Consider the following 21,243-nt stretch of genomic DNA (forward strand, 5'->3'; position numbering starts at 1 on the left):
ATAAAGTCCTTTTTGAAATCACCATGTGAGTTGAATTTCAAATAAAACCACCACGTAACTGTAACTATATTTCCAAACAGTGCTGTGCTCCCCATTTATGTATACACTCACCAACTTTATTTGCCTCCCATTCTCATGGTTGGCAAAAATCGCTTCGGTATAAACTTATATTTCTCAGACAAGAATGTTCACTCATATACATCGATTTTTCCTCAGAATGGTTCCAACACTCAAAATCAATAGCCTCTGTAACTGACTCTCCACAGTAACTCTCCCAGAATGGCTCCAACACTCCAGATCTACAATCTCTGGTAATGACTCTCCATATCATATGAAAGAAAGGAAATAGAGACCCGACATGGTGCAGTATCGCTTAAAATCATTTAATCTATGCTTTAAGGAAACTCACTTACAAGAAAAAAATGCAAGATAAGCCCAAAGATATATATCTGCCTTTCTGGAGGTAATGTCAGAGAGGGAAGACCGCACAACGCTCTCACCACTGCCGGTCTTCGCTCTCAGACAGTCCTGCCTCACTTCCGGTTCCAAAGTACGGCACTTCCGGTTCTCGCTTAGCCAATCACTGACGCGTTTCATCACTTCCGGACTTATTCATAGGGAGTGGCTAAGCGCTGCGGCTCCACAATTTTATAGCGTGCACGGAAAATATGTAGTATAACCTGGCGGGAAGTTACATGCCACAGCTGCCATATTTGAGGGCACACCAGCTCAAAATTTAATGTTAATACATATATATATATCAACAACACACTGCCAGACATGGATAAGATGATATATATTATTAAATATCTAACAACCTATTACACATGTATATTCATATATCGTTAAACAGATATTGTTATTAATTAATTGACTATAACTCCTCATTACTCTGCCCATAAACTGGCAGAAATAACCCGCCATGGTTGCCATGTTTAAGGGCAAACTATATCAAATATTCATAACAATGCATAAATACATATTAACAATCTATTAATAGATACAAATACAATATCATACATATTTGGGCTTTTACAAATGTTTTACACAACCATATATTTTAAACTTTAATATATATAAAAATATAAAATCATAAAAAATAAAATAAATAATAAATTAATTATAAACTGACAATAGCTATGTCATCTATTGACAATAATTAAGTTTAATAATAAATTTTTTGGCTTTCACCTTATAGTTAAACTTCAAAGATCACTAATGAAGCAATTTAAATATAAGTCAACGTTTAATTCGTATGGTGTTAATGATTTAAGAAGAAAGATCCATTTGGTGTCACGTTTTGATACATCTCTAACCCTATTTGATCCCTGCCATTTGGGGGGTATCCAATCAATTCCCCAAAATGTTATTAACCACTTGAGCTCCAGAGGATTTACCCCCTTTAATGACCAGGCCTCTTTTTGCTACTTGGCGCTGCACTAATTCAACTGATAATTGTGCGGTCATGCAATGCTGCACCTAAACGAAATTTACGTCCTTTTTTTCACACAAATAGAGCTTTCTTTCGGTGGTATTTGACCACCTGTGCGCTTTTTATTTTTTACGCTATAAACAAAAAAAGACCAAATATTTTGAAGAAAAACAATATTTTTTACTTTCAGCTATAAAAAATATATAGTAAACTCAAAGTTGGTTATAAATTTAGGCCAAAATGTATTCTGCTACATGTTTTTGGTAAAAAAAATCCCAATAAGTGTATATTGATTGCTTTGTGTGAAAGTTATAGCGTCTACAAACTATGGTATAGATACTGCAATTTACGACATTTTTTTGCTATACAGCGCTGCGCTAGTTTAACGGACAATTGCACGGTCATGCAATATTGTACATAAATGAAATTTATGGCATTTTTTTAACACAAATAGAGCATTCTTTTGGTGGTATTTGATCACCTGTGCACTTTTTATTTTTGGCGCTATAACCAGAAAAAGTTTTGAAGAAAAAAAAGTTTTTTGAAAAAAACAATATTTTCTCATTTTGATCATAAAAAATATCTAAAAAAACTAAAATTTCATCATATATTTAGGCCAAAATGTATTCTGCTACATGTTTTTGGTTAAAAAAATCCCAGTAAGTGTATATTGATTGCTTTGTGTGAAAGGTATAGCGTCTACAAACTATGGTATAGATAATGGAATTTACACAGCTTTTACTTTCTATGAAGAGAGGAACGAGCGCTGGATATGACAGGATTCAAGCTGCTAGCATAAAGGTAAACCTCGTATACCCCCTTCATCAAAAGTCAAATACAAAAAATTGCAGTGCTTGAGTGTATAATACAGGGAATTAACATGAATAGCAGATTTAAACATTCATATTTCGACATGCACCAGATCCCACACTCTTAAATTGTTGTAAACAGTAATCAGATAAGTAATGAAGATCTATCCGACTAGTCAAGGTGCCTATAGTGATGGGGATGTTAAAGTCATAAGTTCTGTGATGTATCCAAACAAATCCGTGACTTCCGTGATAGGGGAATAACTGTATAATGCACTAACCAGATAGCGCAAGTAAATGCGCATTGGAGTATAATGACCTACTCCTGGTTACAGCCAGATGGTCCTCAGCGTGAAGCCCTCAGGAACACCAGTGCACCACTCTTGCCGTCTCCTACCACCAGGGGGAGTGCGCCTCTTTACAGTAACACGAAATCACTTTATATCCTCTATCGCCAGGATTGGTGTGCTTTCATATCAGGAGATCATCTCAGGGGCTTGTGAGGCTTCTCCCTCTCCCAGTCTGAGCTCTGTACAGGCACTGCAAAAGACTTTTGTTTTTCTGAAGAAATGGCTGATTGTCTGTGTCCATATGTAGGAGACGGCAAGAGTGGTGCACTGGTGTTCCTGAGGGCTTCACGCTGAGGACCATCTGGCTGTGACCAGGAGTAGGTCATTATACTCCAATGCGCATTTACTTGCGCTATCTGGTTAGTGCATTATACAGTTATTCCCCTATCACGGAAGTCACGGATTTGTTTGGATACATCACAGAACTTATGACTTTAACATCCCCATCACTATAGGCACCTTGACTAGTCGGATAGATCTTCATTACTTATCTGATTACTGTTTACAACAATTTAAGAGTGTGGGATCTGGTGCATGTCGAAATATGAATGTTTAAATCTGCTATTCATGTTAATTCCCTGTATTATACACTCAAGCGCTGCAATTTTTTGTATTTGAGCTTTTACTTTCTGACTGCCCATCACATTTCTTGAGGTGCTAAAATACCAGAATAGTACAAACACCCTCAAATGACCACTTTTCGGAAATTAGACACCCTAAGCTATCTGCTGAGAGGCATATTGAGTCCATGGAAGATTTATTTTTTTCCACAAGTTTCTGGAAAATGACAAAAACTTTTTTTTACACGAAGTTGTCATTTAAATGATTTCTTTCTCGCACAAGCCATGGGTATATGTGGAATTACACCCCAAAATACATTCTGCTACTTCTACTGAGTATGGGGATACCACATGTGTGAGACTTTTTGGGAGCCTAGCCACATACAGGAGCCTGAAATCCAATGACCACTTTGAAAGCCTGAAGGTGCGTAACTTCCTCATTACACTTCCTCACTACCTATCACAGTTTCGAAGGCCCTGACATGCCAGGATAGCCCAAACCCCCCCAAATGACCCCTTTCTGGAAAGTAGACACCCCAAGGAATTTAAAAAGAGGCATGGTGAGTATTTTGCAGATCTCATTTTTTCTCACAAGGTTTTGAAATATAAAAAAAAACCAGAAAAAATATGTTTGTTTTTTTTCTTCATTTTCCAAAAACTTGTGGCAACAAATGAGATCTGCAAAATACTTACCGTGCCTCTTATCAAATTCCTTGGGGTGTCTAATTTCCAAAAAGGGGTAAATTGGGGGGGTTAGGTGCTATCCTGGCATTTCAGGGCCTCCAAAACTGTGAAAGGTAGTCTGGAAGTGTAATGAGGAAATAAAGCCCTTTAAAAGCCTGAAGGTGCTTATTGGATTTTGGGGTCCTGTACTTAGCTAGACTGCCAAAACGTCTCTCACATGTGGTACCCCCATACTCAGAAGAAGTAGCAAAATGTATTTTGGCGAGTAATTCCACATATAACCATGGCATGTGTGAGCAGTAAATAATTTAAGTGACAATTTTGTGTAAAAAAAAAAAAAAAAAATATTTTTGTCATTTTCCAAAAACTTGTAAAAAATAAATTCTTCTATTGATTCAACATTCCTCTCAGCAAATAGTTTGGGGTGACTACTTTCCAAAAAGGGGTCATTTTGGGGGGTGGGGGCGTTTTATGCCCAGCATTAGAAGTTTATGCCACACTTCATTCACTCTTCTAACCACCTGAAGACCAAGCCTTTTTGTTCACATGAAAACAATCAGTATTTTTTGCTAGGAAATTAATTTAAACCCCCAAACATTATATATTTTTTTAAAGCAGGCACCCTAGTGAATAAAATGGTGGGTACTACAATTTTTTATGGCACATAGTACTCGCGCAGCGATTTTTCAAATGCAATTTTTTAAAAAAAAATACACTTTTTTTACTTTTAATGCACAAAAACACAATATATTGGCCAATTATTTGTTAAAATATAAAAGATAATGGTATGCCGAGTAAATAGATACCAAACATGACATGCTTTAAAACTGCGCATGCCACGTTCAATGGCGACAAACTGCAAACATTTTTAATATCCATAGGCAGCGCTTTAATAGCCTTTAAAAGCCACCATTTTAGATTTACAGAGGAGGTCTAGTGTTAGAATTACTGCCCTTGATCTGACGTTCACGGCAATACCTCACATGCATGGTTCAACCGCTGTTTACATAACGGCACAGAGTCAAGGCTTGTGCACACAGGTGTGCGCACATGGGAGGGGCAATTTTTTTTTTTTTTTTATAGTTATTTTGATTTTTTTTTTTATTATTTTTACATTGTACCTTTCATTTTTTTTTTTTTTTAATCAGTTTTAATGCTATAACAGGGAATGTAAATAACCCCTATAACTTCAATGGGCATTGTCATATATTCTTTTTTGACAAATCTGGGGTCTATCAGACTCTAGATATCTCCTCTGCTCTTACATTATCTAATCAAACCAAAATCGATGTGATCAGATGCTTTCCCAATTTACAAATGGCGCTGTTTATATCCTGCAAAACTGAAGTGATGAAATGCTTGTAGCTTCCGAATTCTTAGACTATAGGGATGATTGGCATCATTCTGGTGTCCAATCAGCTCTATGGTCAGCTGGCAGAAACACCGGCTGCATTCTCAGGTTCCCCCGATGGCACAAAACTGCCCGAGAAGGCCGTGGAAGGCAGCGGGGGAGGGGGGACATAATCTTCCACTGCTTGTAAAAGCAATCTTGCAGCTAATTAGCCACTAGGATTGCTTTTACATGAAAGCCGATCACCGGCTGAAAAAAACGATACCAGGATGATGCCTGCAGCTGTAGGCATCATCCTGGTATAACCATTCAAATCCAGTGATGTACCAGTACGTCGCTGGTCCTTGTTGGGTATATATGCTATGTTCTTTTTTTTTTTGTATGCAGCCTGTGGACTGAATGAAAAAATGAGAAGAAATATCTGCCAAAAAAAGTGTGTGGTATGCCCACCATTAGAATATACCGCCCTGCATCCACCCACTTCTAATGGTGGGCACACATTAGGTCACACTTTGCCACAAGTGCCAGTTCCAAGATTGAATAAATGTCTAAATAGTGGCACGCTTGAATAAAAATTGTCCACGTATAAGTGGTACCCCGTATGGAGAAATGATGACACCAAGTCCCAAACTGCTCCCCATGTAGTCTGGGCATCCGGGGGGGCTCCACATGACTATCTTTTCCCTCGTAAATCCAAAACTTATAAGTATAGCCTGTTGTCCTCTCACAGGTCTTCTACATCTTGACCCCATATCTGGCACGCTTGCAGGGGAGAAATTGTTTGAATGCAAGGCGGCCAGAAAAAATAAGAAGGGACTCCTCAACGCAGATGTTTTGCTGGGGAGTATAGACATCTGCAAACTTTAGGGTAAGGTGATTTGCGAGGGGCTGAATTTTGTGGAGCCGTCAAATTCAGGGTTACCCCGAGGATGACAGAGTGTATTGTCGCTGAAATGCATAAAACACATTATACTCTCATATCTATGCCTGGCCATGGCAGCAGAGAACACGGCATATGATGAATGGGGTCTGCGGACCAATACAACCGCAATTCATTTCTTTTAGTAATGCCCATGTTGAGGGTTAGGCCCAAAAAAAATTTAAATTTGAAAACCGTAATGAGTTTCTATGCGACTGGTCTGGCAAGGTTTGAATTTGGGTTGGCGGCGATAAATTGTTGTGCATATAGACTGCTTTGATCCACAATCAACGCATACAGATATTCCGTGAAAAACAGCTCCAAAAATCAAGGAGGTATGTGAAAGACCAAGATGTACTAGACCGCTGGTACTCGCCAGTTTACCAAAAGGTAGAGCGGCACTAGTACTGGCACTCTGCTGCATATGAGAGTCATCAAAATTTACCGACAAGTGCTAACAGAGATCAGGCCTGATTCTGCGAACACTGCGGTTTTGTGTGCAATGTATCAAGTGACAGTGATCTACTGACACTGCACTTGCTGGGGGAGAAGGGGGGGTAAGCGTAGGGGCTTAACGCAGGTGTTGGCAGGTGCAGGGGCTGATCCCGCTAACGCTGCGTTTTTGCAGACGCTATACTAATGTGAACGCTGGTATAGTGCTGACCTGATCAAAGATATTGACCCGTTCAGACACTATACTAGCAATGGAGGTTTATTGTACATGGGCGTGCTCCTGGCAATCAAGGGGTTAAATGTGATCACTGGTGTACTGTCGGGCAATCTGAAGCTATCTGGGAGGGGTGTGAAAACCACGGGAGCGCGAATTACGTATATATATATGTGATTTTGCGTACCCATGCCGCCCTGTAGCAGTATTTCTGCTGTAGGGTGGTAAGGAAGCGGTTACAGAAGAGGTTTGTGTTATGGCGCTGCGTTACTTTAACTGACAATTGCGCGGTCATGCAACACTGCACCCAAATTAAATTTACATCCTTTTTTTTCCACAAATTGAGCTTTCTTTCGGTGGTATTTGATCGCCTGTGCAGTTTTAATTTTTTGCGCTATAAAAAAAAAGGCTGACAATTTTGAGACAAAAAAACAATATTTTGGACTTTTTGCTATAAAACATGTCCAGTAAAAAAAATTAAAAAATCTAATTTTGTCACAAATTTCATCCAAAATGCATTCTGCGACATGTCTCTGCTAAAAAAAAATCCCAATACATGTAAATTAATTGGTTTACGTGAAAGTTATAGCGTTTACAAATGGCGGGAAAGATACTGGGATTTTTTATTTTATTTATACTAATAATGGTGGCGATCAGCGACATATTGCGGCGATCAGCGACATATGACGGCGACCAGCGACTTATGGCGGGACTGCGGGACTGTGGCGGACATTTTGACACTGGGGGGGAACTGACTTGGGGTCACTGACATCCCCAGTGACACCAATACAGTGATTAGTGAATAAAAAAACCACTGAAACTGTACTAATGGCAATGGGGAGGAAGGGGTTAACATTTTTAGTGTTCACTGTGTGAGGGGAGTGTTTTACTAGGGGGAGGGGGTGTGTGCTGGAGGGGGGGGAGGGAGGGGGGAGCTAATCGAGGCAGAGAAACCCTCTGCAGCTTGTCAGGAGCTGAGCAACTGACAGATAACAAGGCTGTGTGTAAACAATGCAGCCATGTTATCTGTCAGTGATCACAGCTCATCACGGCCAAAAAGCCGGTAATCACTGGCCGTGACCCGGCGGCTGGGACCCGCTGATGACACCCGTGGGACAGGTAGGGCGTGCACGCGCCTCGCGTGCGCCCCCTACCTGTTTTGCAGAACCACGTTTTAAAACGTGGTTTTGCCTGTGAGTGCTGCCCTGCCACCGTATATCTACAGTGGCTGGGCGGCAAGTGGTTAAGGAGGGGTCCTTTTGATGGTATTTAGAAAAGTGTTCTGATACACTATGATCTTTAAATCCTATTCTAATATTTTTAATATGTTCCGCTATACGTGTTTTTAATGGTCTTTTTGTTCTCCCGAAATAATCCAAATTACATGAACAAATATACATGAACAAATAACAAATATACTACATGGGTGGTGTCACAAGTAATAAATTCCGATATAGTGAATTCATGCTCCACATTCACAACAGTGAAAGTAGTAGTCAATGTTTTGCTATTTCTAACAATCAGACAAGCACAACATTTGCTGCATGTTTTAAACCCCTTATAATGAGGGAACATAGATGTAATATTGGGGGCATCTATTATTTTCCGAACAGTTTTTTCCCCAAAATTTGGGGATCTTCTATAAATAAATTTAGGTGTCACTGGTAAAATCTTTCCCAATGTTTTATCCATCAACAAAATATGCCAATGCTTCTTAAAAATATGTTCTACATCCTTGTATTGACAGTGAAAGTCAGACAAGAAACTCCATTGATGTTTATCAATTTTGACCTTTTGTTTATCCATTAAACGTTGTTCTCTAGGTATTTCTAGAACATCCCTCTCAACCTGACTTAAAAAGTCCTGAGAGTATCCCTTTTCTTTAAACCTATTGGAAATGATTTTAGCCTGTGAAGTATAATCACATACATCTGAACAATTCCTCCTAATTCTCATATATTGACCCCTAGGTATATTTTTTAACCACGTGGGATGGTGTCCACTTCTAATAGAAAGATAACTATTTCTATAAGTGGGTTTAAAATATACCTTTGTGACAAACCCATTATCTCTTCTCATGATGGTAACATCAAAAAAATTGATGGATTCAGAACTGAATTGATATTCTAATTTGATATGATTCTTATTATTATTTAAATACAACATAAATTGATGCAATTCCACATCCGATCCTCTCCAGCTTAATAACAAGTCATCTATAAATCTTTTGTAGAAGATCAATTCATGCCTGCAATTGTAAAAGACAAACCTGTCGTCCCATTCTGCCATAAATATGTTCGCTCAGCTGTTCATATTAACTATTGTCAAACCAAAAATAATTGTGTTTTAAACAAAAATCCAAAGTGTTCCCCCCAAAAACTTTTTGGATATGAGGAATCTCCTCCCTTCAACTGAGAGCCCAATTCAGGGCCAACATGGCATTATCATGACTTATGATAGTATATAATGATGACAATCAGCCATAACCATATAAATCTGTTGGTTTGTATCACATTGAATAAATGTAATAAATTCAATAAATCTTTTGTATCCTTTAAGTAAGCCTTGCTTTGTACAACACTGGTTTGCAAAAATATATCCAAATATTCCCCTAATCTCGCTGACACAGACCCTAGACCATTGACTATAGGTCTGGCAGGAGGACAAGTTATGTTCTTATGTATTTTTGGAGGAGTGTATATCACAGGCAGTCTGCAACAACAAGGTACCAGATATTTTCTTTCTTTCTTATTTAAAACATGATTTTGATAACCCCACTTCACTAATAATTTGAGTTCATCCCTATACCTATGTGTAGGATCTTTCAATAAATTGTTATATAATTTGTCAACACGCAACATAGTTTTTAACTGTTGCATGTAGAAAACTTTATCTAAAATGACGACACCATCCCCTTTATCCGCAGGTCTAATTATAATGTCCTTCCTCTTTTCTAAGTCTTTAATCCCCTCCATAATATATGGGCCATTAATACGTTTCATCGGGTTAATTGATTCCAAATCTCTAATAATCAAATTTTTTAATACATCTATACATTGGTTAGCTACATTTGGAGGATTAAATGTGGATTTATTATGAAGACCACTATCTAAACAAATACCCTCTTCGATTTGTTTGACGTTAATTCTTGTATTAAGAAAATATTTTTTAAGATTTAATTGCCGTATGTATGTATGTACGTCTATATACACATGAATTTATTAATAGATTTTTTTTAGGAGCACATTTTAAACCCAAATTTAAAATATTATTTTCTTAGTGTCAATATTGTACTGCTTAAATTATATATTCCTGCATCTTTTACTCCATTCTCCGTTTTTTTGCACTGGACCCTCCTCCCTGCTCTACACCCTCTTGTTCTCTTTCTATATGATAACCCCTTCCTCGTCCCATTGGAAAAAACGGAGTAGACCGTCCCCTCATGAATCCCCTCTTTTGCCTCCCCTCCCTCCATATTAAGGTGCTGTGTAATAAGCGGTGTCATAGGATTCTTTTCTATAATACTCAAATGCTTGAAACCTATTAAAGGTAGGAACTTGATATTGATTTTGAGTATAATATGATGGCCTACCTGTGTGCCCTGAATTCCTCCATTTTGGTGAATAAGGCTCGTTGTAATTATCAGAAGGGCGTCCACCACCCTGTTTTCTTGGAAAATAAGGAGGTTTAAATACCTGAGGGGTATCTCTGTCTCTCAGATCACTTGGGTTAGATACTAAATTTCCCTTACCTTTAATCACATTAACATTGGGAGGATTAGAATTTGTATTGCTCCCTTTAGCGGTAGATGGAGCACTATTAGATTGATTATTAATGGTTGCTGTAATATCATTTTGCCATATATAAACTTTTTGATTAGTAAAATCCATCAAATCTCTATTTAATTTTTTATCTTTCTTTTTTTGGGTATCTCTATCAATTTTCTCCAATTTTTTCTTAATACTAGTATTAAAATCAATATAATCCTGAGAATCCTTAATAGGTTCCAGCTTTTTATGCAAATCTTTAATTTTATTTTCTAAAATATCCATCTTCCTTTGCTTTCTTTTGAGAATGAGTACCTGGAGCTCACAACCCAGTCTGTAAAGAACTCCAGCCACTCATTCTCCCCAAATGGCGGGGATTAAATAGGGTTAGATATTTATCAAAACGTGAGACCAAATGGATCTTTTTTCTTAAATCATTAACACCATACGGATTAAACGTTGAATTAGATTTAAATTGCTTCATTAGTGATCTTTGAAGTGTAGCTATAAGGTGAAACCCCAAAAATTAATTATTAAACTTAATTATTGTCAATAGATGACATAGCTATTGTCAGTTTCTAATATTTAATTTATTTATTTAATATTTTATTTTGTATGATTTTATAATTTTATATATATTACAGTTTAAGTTTATAACATATGGTTGTGTAATACGTTTGTAAAAGCCCAAAGATGTATGATATTGTATTTGTATCTATTAACCTCCTTGGCGGTATTCCCGAGTGTAGCTCGGGGTAACATTTCAGTACCAAGAGCGGTAACCCCGAGCTACACTCGGGAATACCATGCGGCACTGCTCCGGCATTTGTTCTTCACTTACCTTACCCTGCGCTCCCGCGATGTGTCCCCTGCAGCATCCCCGGCCATCTCCTCCGGCTGATGCCGGCATCCGGCTTCTGTGTCCTGTCCCTGTGACGTCGGGACGTACGGGCGCCGCCGCCGGCGGCGGCGGGAAATTTACAAATTTTAAAAAAATGTCATTTTTTTTTTTTACATTTTACATAGTAAAACATTGCTGTCTCAACCAATTTCACATACATTTTGTCCCTACTGCTTTGTCCTGTGCCCTGCCTGCATTTTGTCTGTTCTTTCTGCCTGGAAACTGAGAAATGTCCATGGCATCCAAAAAGCGTCCCTTTAGGTCAAAAGCGGTTTAGATCAGCTAGAGAACAGCGATAGTAAATCAGAACCACTTGCAGAATTGAGTGATAATGATTCGTGGGGAAATTCGTCATCAGACACTGAAAACGATTCTGCGACTTTGCTCAGCGATGTGCGAACTTGGCGCTATATTTCAAATTTCAGTGTTTTTGGTTTGATTACATTATTGAATTAAATGTATTATTATTATTATTATTATATTATTATTTTTTAAGAGTATTTATGAATTTATAATTTATGATTTCATGTTTCAAATTTTATCCTACCCGGGATGTTTACTAGACTCTTGTTCGAACAGATTTCAGTGAGTTATTCCTAAAAATTACAGCCTACAATAAAAAAACTACATATTTCCATGCAAAATAATGGTACCGCTTTCAGCACCAAAAATCGGAAAGAATCATACCGCCAAGGAGGTTAATAGATTAATATGTATTTATGCATTATTATGAATATTTGATATAGTTTGCCCTTAAACATGGCAACCATGGCGGGTTATTTCCACCAGGTTATGGGCATAATAATGAGGAGTTATAGTCAATTAATTAATAACAATATATGTTTAACGATATATGAATATACATGTGTAATAGGTTGGTAGATATTTAATAATATATATCATCTTATCCATGTCTGGCAGTGTGTTGTCGAGATATAGATATATACCGTATTTTTCGCTCCATAAGACGCACCTGACCATAAGGCGCACCTAGGTTTTAGAGGTGAAAAACAAGAAAAAAAAAATATTCTGAACCAATGGACTGCAGACACAGTACAGGGGATGACCAGAGACTGCGGACACAGTACAGGAGATGACCAGAGACTGCGGACACAGTACAGGAGATGACCAGAGACTGCGGACACAGTGCAGGAGATGACCAGAGACTGCGACACAGTGCAGGAGATGACCAGAGACTGCGGACATAGTGCAGGAGATGACCAGAGACTGCGGACATAGTGCAGGAGATGACCAGAGACTGCGGACACAGTGCAGGAGATGACCAGAGACTGCGGACACAGTGCAGGAGATGACCAGAGACTGCGGACACAGTGCAGGAGATGACCAGAGACTGCGGACACAGTGCAGGAGATGACCAGAGACTGCGGACACAGTGCAGGATATGACCAGAGACTGCGGACACAGTGCAGGAGATGACCAGAGACTGCGGACATACTGCAGGAGATGACCAGAGACTGCAGACACAGTGCAGGAGATAACCAGAGACTGCGGACACAGTGCAGGAGATGACCAGAGACTGCGGACACAGTGCAGGAGATGACCAGAGACTGCGGACACAGTGCAGGGGATGACCAGAGACTGCGGACACAGTGCAAGAGATGACCAGAGACTGCGAACACAGTGCAGGAGATGACCAGAGACTGCGGACACAGTGCAGGAGATGACCAGAGACTGCGGACAGTACAGGGAATGACCAGAGACTGCGGACAGTGCAGGGAATGACCAGAGACTGCGGACAGTACAGGGGATGACCAGAGACTGCGGACAGTACAGGGGATGACCAGAGACTGCAGACAGTACAGGGAATGAGCAGAGACTGCAGACAGTGCAGGGAATGAGCAGAGACTGCAGACAGTACAGGGGATGAGCAGAGACTGCAGACAGTGAAGGGAATGACCAGAGACTGCAGACAGTGAAGGGAATGACCAGAGACTGCAGACAGTGCAGGGAATGACCAGAGACTGCAGACAGTGAAGGGAATGACCAGAGACTGCTGACCTTTGGGGAGGGAGGGGGAGCGGGTACCTGAATTTGACAGTTACCCGCTCCCACTCCCGCGGAGTTGTCCTTCCCTCTTCTTCCCGGGCCGGCTTCTGTGACAGCCGGGTGCCCACTGCGCATGTGTGAGAAGCGCTGCGCTTTGTGAATGGCCCGGCGCCTTCTGGGACCTGTCATGTGTCCCAGAAGACACCGGATCATTCACAAAGCGCAGCACATGCGCAGTGGGCACCCGGCTGTCACAGAAGCCAGCGCGGGAAGACTGTGCAGCGCTGGAGCGAGGAACAGGTAAGGCCCTGCAGGAGACAACAGCTGAGCGGCCGGCCCGGTATTCTGACATGGTGGCCGCAAAAATACCGGATCGGCCGCTTTATATTCGCTTCATAAGACGCACTGACATTTTCCCCCCTTTTTTGGGGGGAAAAAAGTGCGTCTTATGGAGCGAAAAATACGGTATATATATATAATATATATATGTATTAACATTGAATTTTGAGCTGGTGTGCCCTCAAATATGGCAGCCGCGGCGGGTAACTTCCGCCAGGTTATGGGCTGAATTTCCGTTTGTTAAAGTCAAGCAGTTAGCAATACTACATATTTACCATGCACCATATACAAACGGGGAGCCGCATCGCTTAGCCACTCCCTATGAATAAGTCCGGAAGTGATGAAACGCGTCAGTGATTGGCTAAGCGAGAACCGGAAGTGCCATACTTTGGAACCGGAAGTGACGCAAGACTGTCTGAGAGTGAGGACCGGCAGTGGTGAGAGCGTTGTGCAGTCTTCCCTCTCTGACATTACCTTCACAAAGGCAGATATATATCTTTGGGCTTATCTTGCATTTTTTTTTTTGTGAGTTTCCTTAAAGCATAGATTAAATGATTTTAAGCTATACTGCACCATGTCGGGTCTCTATTTCCTTTCTTTCACATGATATGGGGAGTCATTACCAGAGATTGTAGATCTGGAGTGTTGGAGCCATTCTGGGAGAGTTACTGTGGAGAGTCAGTTACAGAGACTATTGATTTTGAGTGTTGGAACCATTGGAAAAATCGATGTATATGAGTGAACATCCTTGTCTGGAGAAATATATGTTTATACCAAAGCGATTTTTGCCAAACATGAGAATGGGAGACAAAGTTGGTGAGTGTATACCTAAATGGGCAGCACAGCACTGTTTGGAAATTTATTTACAGTCACGTGGTGATTTTATTTGAAATTCAACTCACATGGTGATTTCAAAAAGGACTTTATTGATGGACTTTTTGTTTGATTATTTTTATATGATTTACAGAGCGCTGCATATATATTTGGTTATTTTAGACTAAGTGTAATGCCTGGTCTTCCCTTCCTGATTAGTGCTATAGGCCAAGTAAATCTTTTGATATTCCTTCCTAAGGTTTTTTTACTTTTTTCGACGTACGCCAGTACAGATCCCACAGTCCTTTTTCCTTTTTGTGGATGGTATTGTCTCTGTGTTTCTCTGGGCTGGGAGGGCCCCTAGACTTTCTTGATCTACCTTGCACTTATTAATTGGGGCGGCCTGGCATTACCTAAGCTGCTTTTATATTTTTGGCCGCTGTTCTGGTCATGGTGCGCTGGTGGCTCTCCCGGCCTATGGATAATGCAGCGGTAGTCCTGGAGGCGGCAGTATTGGGCTCTTATGCAGAACTTCGTAAACCGGGTTCATAGAGGACCAAAGTCCAACCCAGCCATCACTACTTCCATGCTGACGACCCTTAAGGTGTGGAGACAGGGTAGGAATCAGTACAGTGTAAATAACACTTACTACCCTCACATGCCGCTCTAAGGCAATCCTGCACTCTCCCATCTGCACACAATACCGGATCCTGTGGTGAGGGTTTGGTGTGGCATCGAAACGTTGAGCCATATTATACCTTGTGGTGTCCTGCTCTCTTTCGATTAACAAAAACACAACCATGGCTTGCCTAACCAGATGTTTTTCTGGTTTCTACAACTGTGACATGCTTTGACCCGCCCAATTTTATTCTCCCCCTTACATACAGACTGACACTCTAAAAAAAACTTGTTGTTAATGGAGGACTTGCCTAAACCTTTATCCTCTCTAAATTCCTTGTTGCTACCCCTAGAATGCAGTCACTTTAAAATAAATAGCACGCAGACCATTCATCCCTTTCGGAGGATGATTGGGAGGATAGTCTTTTACAGTGCCTCCCTACCATGATCTCAGCCAGGGACTGATTTATACAACTAAAATGTATCCATAGAGTATATTACACGCTACGGCAACTGGCTACGATATATCCTGGTAGATCGGCAACATTTCCTCATTGTGATATGGCGGAAGGCGTGTTTCACCATATGTTTTGGGAATGTTCGAAACTATGTTCCTTTTGGACCGGGGTATTAGTTACTATTAACGCTGTGAGTAAACTGTCCATTCCCATGGATCTGATTTTTATGTTGTTAGGTCTCATTGACCTCGTGGAAGCATCTAAGCATAGCAAGCTGTTTGTCTTATATTCTCTCTATTATGCTAGAAGAGAAATTTTGTTGAGATGGAAGCTGTCTACTCCGCCCACAGTTTCGGGTTGGAAGTCGGCAATCAACGGTGCACTTCCCTTGCATAACCTTACATATATGAGTCGCAACTGTCCAGCTAAATTTGATGGAATATGGGCTGGGTGGCTGGAGGCACAGGGCCTTACGGTATAATAATTGGTGTAATCACTGGTATTTCTACTTGAGGTTGTGACAAGTTTGTATTATTTGTTTGACTTGTTACTATTCGTGTTACCAACCTTCTTCTCAACCCTCTCCCCCCTCCCCCTCCCCTTTCCCTTCCCGCTCTTTTTTTCTTCCTGCTCCGGCTCACGCCCTATAATTTTCTCAACTCTTTTTTTTCTTGTGGGTTGTTACCATCTGAACCGTAATATGTATGCTATTTTGACCCTGCTAGGGACAACAGGTTGATTCTGTAAGATTTTCAGCATTGGAAGTTTGTATGTACTGCTTATCTACTATATGCCGTGATCTTGACTGTTCTCGTATACCTTGGTCTTTCTACTTTTGTATGATTTTAATAAATCCAACTGTTAAAAAAAAAACACACACACTCGTAAAAAAAAATAAAAGGCATGTACACAAATGCTGCAACTGGAACTGCTGATACATGAGGAAGATTTCAACTTTGCAGGAGTTTCAGAAACCTGGCTTGACAGCTCACATGACTGGCTTGCAACCATTCAGGGGTATTTCCTGTATCAGAGAGACAGGGTATATAGAAGAGGGGGGAAAGGGTGTGCCTGTATATCAGATGGGATTTGTTAGTGTACATGATATACTTGGATTTTGCTAAAGTGTTTGACACAGTTCCCCACACATGACTAATGTGTAAGGTAAACTCTACGGGCTTTAAAAATCCATATGTAAATGGATACAAAATTGGCTAAAAGATTGTATTCTAAGAGTAGTGGTTAATGATTCATACTCTGAATGGTCTAGGGTTGTCAGTGGTGTACCCCAAGGTTCAGTTACTTTTTAATATATATTAAAAATCCCATTTCAGTCTTTGCAGATGACACCAAACTGTGCAGTAGAATAACGTCCTTACAGGATGTCTTCAACTTACAAGCCGACCTCAATGCACTGTTTAATTGGGCAACTATGTGGCAAATGAGGTTTAATGTTGGTAAATGTAAGGTTATACACTTGGGGGCTAAGAATATGCATGCATCATACATACTAGGGGGAGTACAACTGGGGGAATCAATGGAGTAGAAGGATCTGGGAGTTCTGGTAGATCACAAGCTTAATAATGGCATGCAATGCCAAGCTGCGGTTTCTAAAGCGAGTAAAATCCTCTTGTATTTAAAGAGGTATAGACTCCAGAGAGAGATATATCATATTACCCCAGTACAAATCATTAGTAACACCTCATCTGGAATATGCAGTTCAGTTTTGGGCACCAATTCACAAAAAGAACAATGGGGAACTTGAGAAAGTACAGAGAAGGGCAACCAAACTGATAAGAGGCATGGAGGAGCTCAGATATGAGGAAAGATTAGAGGAACTGAATGTATTCTCTCTTGAGAAGAGGAGATTAAGGGGGGATATTATCAACATGTATAAATACATCAGTGGTTCATATAGAGAAGTCGATGTAGAGCTATTCACCCTGAGGTCATCACAGAAGACAAGGGAGCACTTTTTACGTCTGGAGAAAAGGAAACTTAATCTCCAAACACAGAAAGGTTTCTTCACAGTGAGAGCTGTGAAAATGTGGAATACACTCCCTCAAGTGTTGGTTCTGGCCAGCTCAGTGGATTGCTTCAAAAAGGCCTGGAATGTTTCTTAGATACACAGAATATAACTGGACACTAACATTTATAGGTAAAGTTGATCCAGGGAATATCCGATTGGCTCTCAGGGGATCAGGAAGGAATATTTTTCCCAGCAGGAGCAAATTGGATCATGCTTTTGCCTTCCTCTGGATCAACTGTGGGTATAGGATTATAACTTTTTTTTTTTTTCTGTGGTTGAACTGGATGGACTTTTGTCTTTTTTCAGCCAGACTAGCTATGTAACTATGTGAAAATGGCAGCAAATCAGGGCAATGTTGTTATAATGGGAACTTCAATTATATTGTCTGGGCTGATGGAACAGCTCACTTCTCTAAGGCTTGTCATTTTTTTAATGTCTTGCAGGACAATTTCATATGTCAACTGGTGGATGCCCCAACTAGAAATAATGAACTGTTGGACCTACTATTCACAAACAACACAGAACAGATTGCAGATGTGGACATAAGGGATCATTTTGGAAAACTGCATTCTCAAGTTAATTAGGTTCACTGTAAATCATAAGGGAAGGAGACACAAAGGTAGGACAAGGACATTTAATTTCAAGAGATCCAACTTTAGTAAACTGTGCTCCATATTACAAAACAATAAATGGGATGATATTCTAGGAACAAAGAACACTGAGGAAAAATGGGAGTGCTTTAAGAATATATTACATAATAGCATTAGCCAGTATATTCTAATGGGCAGCAAATAAAAAAGAACTAAAGGTAAACCTGGGTGATCAAATTCTAGCGTAAAACGGCATATGAAAGAGAAAAAACTGTCCTTTAAAAATTATAAAACTAAGAGGTCACCATCAGCATTTAAACACTACAAAGAATGCAATAAGAAATGTAAGAGCACAATAATCATTAATATCTAATAATAGTAAAAAGGCAAAGTCAGAGCATATTGGGCTCCATAAAGGATAATCGGAAGTTGGTCACAAGTGACAGGGAGAAGGCAATTGTGTTAAATACATTCTTCTCCTCTGTTTTTCCAAAGGAAAGGGTGGGGTATATTAAACAAGAATGAATTGTTAGTAACACAACACAGAATGTACCCTTAGGGCTAACAGAAGCAGGGTTGCTGATAAGAAGGTAGCACTGGTCCTCTTGTAATGGCCAGCAGGGGGGTCCGGGCAGCAGGGAAATCAGATGTGGGCAGGAGAGGGGTAATCGATGTGTAGGTGGGAAGGGGGGGGCAGCAAATACAGGATCCAGTCTTCTGTGTCTGTCCCTGCAACAGCTGAAAGCCAACTTCTCCTCTCCCACCTGTCAGCTTTCAGCTGCTGCAGGGAGAGCTAGAGGGACAGTTCCTGTAATTGCCAACTCCCCTGCTGCACCGATCACCCTCCCTGTTCATTATCCTCTTCTATCTGCTACCCAGGCCCCCTGTGTGCCCTCTCTCACTAAGCAAATCTGTCAGCTTTCATTTTCCCCTCTCCCTCTGGCTGCTGCAGGGTGGGGGATCTTTTCAGGATGGAGAGCAGGGGAGGGGACTGGTAAATTTGTTATAATTACCAGCCCCTTCCTTTTGTGAATGAACACAGAGTGCTCGGTACTGCGTTCGTTCATAACTAAAGCATAGTAAACAATGTTAACTATTCTTCATTTTGAGAATAAACAGGAGCCTCTGTGCCTCAGAGCGATTTCTACTCATTCGCTGTCCAGTACAGCTGAAGCTGCAGAGAGAAGAGAGGATTACAGAAGAATTTAAGTCCTCAGTCCTTCACTGTCTCAAAAGTGAGACATCAGGGGTCTGTTTAGACACCTCATAATTCACCAAAAGAAGCACCCCCCCCCAGCTGTGTTGTGAAAAAATAAATTTAAAATAATTTTTAAAAATTAAAAAAAATTATTTAAAAAATAAAAAGATGAAAGGCTCATTCACACAGGTTCTCTGGCCTATACAGTGCGAATGAGTGGTTCTAATTTGACAGGTGTGCAGGTGTGGGTGAGTAGCCCCTGAATGCACATTGTCTGTATTCAAGGCCAAACACCTGCATTCACATGCCTGGCAGACTAGGAGCTATAGCTGTGTTCATAGAGCCGCAGTGTCCCCCTTGTGTAACACAGCCTGCCTACACACAGCTCCAGCCACATAAAAATAAAAAACTGTACAGGCCAGAGCACCCATGCGAATGAGCCCCAAGACCTTATTCACACACAGAGCTGTAATAAGTAAATACAGGTTTATCTTTAAAATTTAGCAGGAATTTTGTAAGTTATTTTGTGTCCCCTAATAATGATTTTAGTGTATTTTTAGCAAACAGATTTTCATTTTTTTTTTTTGGGGGGGGGGGGGTGTAATTTCTAACAGCAGCCCTGAACAGAAGCCAGTATTCAAAAAAGATTGAAAAAATGTAATGTGAATAAATCACCAGGACCTGAAAGCTTACACCCGAGAGTCCTCAAAAAACTTAGCCATGTTCTAGCCAGACCTTTATTCCTAATCTTTAAGGACAGTTTACTGTCTAAAATGGTATCAGCTGAATGGCGAAAAGCTAACGTGGTACCAATATTCCAAAAAGGCCTGGTATAAATACCTGGAAACTACAGACCAGTCAGCCTAACATCAATATTATGTAAATTATGGGAGGGGATAAGGGTCCATATCCAAGAATTTGCTGATGAAACTAGTATCATTAGTATTAATCGACATAGATTTATGAAAGATTGTTCTTGCCAGACCAACCTGTTAACATTCTATGAGGAAGTGAACTGTCATCTGGATAGAAGGTGTAGCTGGATTTCGCCAAAGCATTTAACACTGTACCCCATAAACACCCCATAAACTGAACTATTGTCGTTTATATTTTACATGTGTTGAGTTTGATTTTTCACTATTTAGTGCTGTGATGTGTGGATATTAGTTCTGGTCAGGTATAATGTGCATGTGGGTTTGGTCACAGTGTATTGTGAAAGCAGGGGATTTTACTGTTTTGCACTTTTTTTCTTAGTTGGATGTGAGAACCTTTTATGAGGTTTTATTGAATTATGATTGTGACTATATTACACTATTGAGCTTTTTTGTCTGTTTTGGGATCACTAAAATCATAAGGATTTGAAGATTAGAAGGATCTTTTGATTAGAAGAGGACTAGAGTTGAAAGATTTATGATTTGAATATCTTATATTTGGTAAGAGTATATGGGCATGTGGGACTGAAGAATAAACACGACACTGGGTGTTAAGTGTCACGTAACCACTTAGGTATGTGAGCACAATAAATCACTGAATTACAATGTTAGTTTGGGGATACTACACTATATTGTTTTTCTTGTTTTTGCTTTTCAGGTAAATTGTGATAGAGAATAAATGAAAGAGAAGACACAGTAGTTGTTTTGGGATTAAGCTTTATTTGACCCACATTCACTTTGAGTCAAAGAGTCTGGTAACAGTCTAAGGAATTAAAGTGATTCAGTTTAAAATAGACACAAAAGGCAAAGCATTTGTTT

General features: G+C 40.0%; 1 protein-coding gene across 1 annotated transcript in view; it reads right to left on the reverse strand.

The window, feature by feature from the left end:
• Positions 1-21,243, reverse strand: part of CHAT (choline O-acetyltransferase) — a 306,928-nt gene that overhangs the window by 247,838 nt on the left and 37,847 nt on the right. The window lies entirely within an intron of this gene.

Source organism: Staurois parvus, unplaced genomic scaffold (assembly GCF_062004578.1).
Source record: "Staurois parvus isolate SC_StPar_1 unplaced genomic scaffold, SC_StPar_1.0 ptg000234l, whole genome shotgun sequence".
NCBI classification, from domain to species: domain Eukaryota; kingdom Metazoa; phylum Chordata; class Amphibia; order Anura; family Ranidae; genus Staurois; species Staurois parvus.